The sequence below is a fragment of the Brassica rapa genome, unplaced genomic scaffold (assembly GCF_000309985.2).
Source record: "Brassica rapa cultivar Chiifu-401-42 unplaced genomic scaffold, CAAS_Brap_v3.01 Scaffold0063, whole genome shotgun sequence".
Lineage (NCBI taxonomy): Eukaryota > Viridiplantae > Streptophyta > Magnoliopsida > Brassicales > Brassicaceae > Brassica > Brassica rapa.
The window spans coordinates 1,312-5,377 of record NW_022610008.1 but is presented as its reverse complement, the minus strand read 5'-3'; the positions used below and the strand labels follow the sequence as shown (position 1 = coordinate 5,377).

At 35.5% G+C, this 4,066-nt stretch overlaps 2 long non-coding RNA genes across 4 annotated transcripts; one reads left to right on the top strand and one right to left on the bottom strand.

Moving 5' to 3' along the window:
* The first annotated feature begins 893 nt into the window (after positions 1-893).
* On the top strand, positions 894-1,950 carry LOC117129703. Its single transcript, XR_004453325.1, has 2 exons — positions 894-1,240; positions 1,419-1,950. It is a non-coding gene; the product is annotated as an uncharacterized LOC117129703 (long non-coding RNA).
* LOC117129702 lies at positions 1,780-3,745 on the bottom strand. Of its 3 annotated transcripts, XR_004453323.1 has the most exons (4): positions 3,516-3,745; positions 3,066-3,160; positions 2,540-2,715; positions 1,780-2,201 (listed from the first exon to the last, which is right to left on the bottom strand). It is a non-coding gene; the product is annotated as an uncharacterized LOC117129702 (long non-coding RNA). The 3 variants fall into 3 exon arrangements; XR_004453324.1 differs by lacking the exon at positions 3,066-3,160 and having other exon boundaries at positions 2,540-2,634; positions 3,516-3,731; XR_004453322.1 differs by lacking the exons at positions 3,066-3,160; positions 3,516-3,745 and having other exon boundaries at positions 2,540-3,038.
* Between the last annotated feature and the right edge of the window lie 321 nt (positions 3,746-4,066).

The window sequence follows — 4,066 nt, the reverse complement described above, 5'->3', positions numbered from 1 at the left end:
TTCTTACATCGCGATTAATCCTAGTTTTATTAAGAAGGACGAGGAAGTTATCATATTCCCAAAAAGGAAAACTGGAATCACCTGATTTGAAAAGTGGGAAAACTTCTTTATTTCCTAACTCCTATGAGATTTATTCCACTTCGTGGTAATCTCCACTATTTTAATTATCCAAATATAGTTCTTACATCGCGATTAATACTCGTTTTGACTAGAATGACAAGGAAAGTTGTCATATTCCGAAACAGGAAAATTGGGATCACCCTGATTTGAAAGTGGGATAACTTCTTCCATCCTAACTCCTATGAGATTTATTTTTCCTCTTAGTGATTCTCCACTACGTAATGTATCAAATACAGCTTCTAACATCCCGATTCATCCTGGTTTAATTAGAATGACGAGGAAGTTATCATATTCCCAAACGGGAAACTGGGATCACCTGATTTTGAAAGTGGGATAACTTCCTCATCCTAACTCCTATGAGATTTATTAAACTTCATGGCTATTCTCCAGTACTTTATGTTATCCAATTACAGGTTCTTACATCGCGATTCATCTTAGTTTATTAGAAGGACGAGAAAGTTATCATATTCCCATACAGGAAAACTGGAATCACCTGATTTGAAAGTGGAATAACTTCTTCATTTCCTAACTCCTATGAGATTTTTTCACTTCGTGGTGATTCACCACTACTTTATGTATCAAAATAGAGCTTCTTACGTCGCGAGTCATCCTGGTTTAATTAGAATGACGAAGAAATTGTCATATTCGCAAAACAAGGAACTGGGATCACCTGATTTGAAAGTGGGATAACTTCTTCATCCTGAACTCCTATGAGATTTATTCCACTTCATGGTGATTCTCCACTACTTTATGTATCCAAATACAAGTTCTTACACCGCTTTTCATCCTAGTTTTATTAGAAGGACGAGGAAGTTATCATATTCCCATACAGGAAAACTGGAATCACCTGATTTGAAAGTGGGATAACTTCTTCATTCCCAACTCCTATGAGATTTATTTCCACTTTCTGGTTATTCTCCACTACTTTATGTATCCAAATATAGCTTTTTACATCGCGATTCATCCTGGTTTAATTAGAATGACGAGGAAATTGTCATATTCCCAAACAAGAAAACTGGGATCACCTGATTTGAAAGTGGGATAACTTCTTCATCCTAACTCCTATGAGATTTATTCCATTTCAAGGTGATTCTCCACTACTTTATGTATCCAAATACAAGTTCTTACATCGCGTTTCATCCTAGGTTTATTAGAAGGACGAGGAAGTTATCAAATTCCCAAACAGAAAAACTAGAATCACCTGATTTGAAAGAGGGATAACTTCTTTATTTCCTAACTTCTATGAGATTTATTATACATCTTGGTCAATCTCCACTACTTTATTTATCCAAATACAGCTTCTTACATCGCGATTCATCCTCGTTTGATTAGAATGACTAGGAAGTTGTCATATTCCCAAACAGGAAAACTGGGATCACATGATTTGAAAATGGGATAACTTCTTCATCCTAATTCCTATGAGATTTATTTTTCCTCTTGGTTATCATATTTATTTCATCAAAATATAGCTTCTTACATCGCGATTCATCCTAGTTTAATTAGAATGACGATGTAGTTATCATATTCCGAAACAGGAAAACTGGGATCACCTGATTTGAAAGTGGGATAACTTCTTCATCCTAATTCCTATGAGATTTAGTCCACTTCATGCCTATTCTCCGGTACTTTATGTATCTAAATACAGGTTCTTACATCACGATTCATCCTGGTTTAATTAGAATGACGAGGAAGTTGTCATATTCCCAAACAGGAAAACTGGGATCACCTGATTTGTATGTGGGATAACTTCTTCTTCCTAACTCCAATCAGATTTATTCCACTTCATGGCAATTCTCCAGTACTTTATGTATCCAAATACAGGTTCTTACATCGCGATTCATCCTAGTTTTATTAGAAGGACGAGAAAGTTATCATATTCCCATACAGGAAAATTGGAATCACCTGATTTGAAAGTGGGATAACTTCTTCATGTCCTAACTCCTAATGAAATTTATTCCACTTCCTGGTGATTCTCCACTACTTTATGTATCCAAATACACCTTATTACATCGCGATTCATATTGGTTTAATTAGAATGACGAGGAAGTTGTCATATTCCCAAACAGGAAAACTCGGATCACCTGTTTTGAAAGTGGAATAACTTCTTCATCGTAACTCCTATGAGATTTATTCCACTTCATGGCTATTCTCCAGTACTTTATGTATCCAAATACAGGTTCTTACATCGCGATTCATCCTAGTTTTATTAGAAGGACGAGGAAGTTATCATATTCCCATACTGGGAAACAGGAATCACCTGATTTGAAAGTGGGATAACTCCTATGAGATTTATTCCACTTTCTGGTGATTCTCCACTATTTTATGTATCCAAATATAGCTTCTTACATCGCGATTCATCCTCGTTTAATTAGAATATGAAGAAATTGTCATATTCCCAAACAGGAAAAACTGGGATCACCTGATTTGAAAGTAGGATAACTTCTTCATCCTAACTCCTATGAGATTTATTCAAATTCCTTGTTATTCTCCACTACTTTATTTATCCAAATACAGCTTCTTACATCGCGATTCATACTTGTTTAATTAGAATGACGAGGAAATTGTCATATTCCGAAACAGGAAAACTGGGATCACCTGATTTGAAAGTGGGATAACTTCTTTATTTTCTAACTCGTATGAAATTTATTCCACTTCTTGGTTAAACTCCACTACTTTATTTAAATACTGCTTCTTACATCGGGCTTCATCCTCGTTTGATTAGAATGACGAGGAAGTTGTCATATTCCCAAACAAGAAAACATGGATCCCCTGATTTGAAAGTGGGATCACTTCTTCATCATAAATCCTATGAGATTTATTCCAGTTCCTGGTGATTCTCCACTATGATATGTATTCAAATACAGCTTCTTACATCGTGATTCATCCTCGTTTGATTAGAATGGTGAGAAAGTTGTCAAATTCACAAACAAGAAGATTGGGTTCACCTGATTTGAAAGTGGGATAACTTCTTCATCATAACTTCTATGACATTTATTCAACTTTCTCGTTATTCTCCACTACTTTATGTATCCAAAGCCAGCTTCTTACATCGCGATTCATCCTGGTTTAATTAGAATGACGAGGAAGTTGTCATATTCCCAAATATGAAAACTGGGATCACCTGATTTGAATAGTGGGATAACTTCTTCATTCTAATTCCTATGAGATTTATTCCACTTCATGGTGATTCTCCAATACTTTATGTATCCAAATACAGGTTCTTACATCGAGATTCATCCTAATTTTATTAGAAGGACGAGGAAGTTATCATATTCCCAAACATGAAAACTAGAATCACCTGATTTGAAAGTGGGATAACTTCTTTATTTCCTAACTCCTATGAGATTTATTACACTTCTTGGTTAATCTCCACTAGTTTATATATCCAAGTACACCTTCTTACATCGCAATTCATCCTCGTTTGATTAGAATGACGAGGAAGTTGTCATATTCCCACACAGGAAAACTGGGATCACCTGATTTGAAAGTGGGATAACTTCTTCATCCTAACTCCTATGAGATTTATTTTTCCTCCTGGTGATTCTCCACTACTCTATGTATCAAATTATAGCTTCTTACATCGCGATGCATCCTGGTTTGATTAGAATGACGAGGAAGTTACCATATTCCCAAACAGGAAAACTGGGATCACCTGATTTGAAAGTGAGATAATTTCTTTATTTCCTAACTCCTATGAGATTTATTCCACTTCTTGGTTATTCTTGACTACTTTATTTATCCAAATACAGATTTTTACATAGTGGTGGAGAATCACCAGGAAGTTGAATAAATCTCATAGGAGTTGGCAAGAATAAGTTATCCCACTTTCAAATAAGGTGATTCCAGTTTCCCAGTTTAGGAATAGCACAGCTTCTTCGTCGTTCCAATCAAACCAGGATGAATCACTTTGTGAGAAGCTTGATTTGGATACTTAAGTGGTGGATAA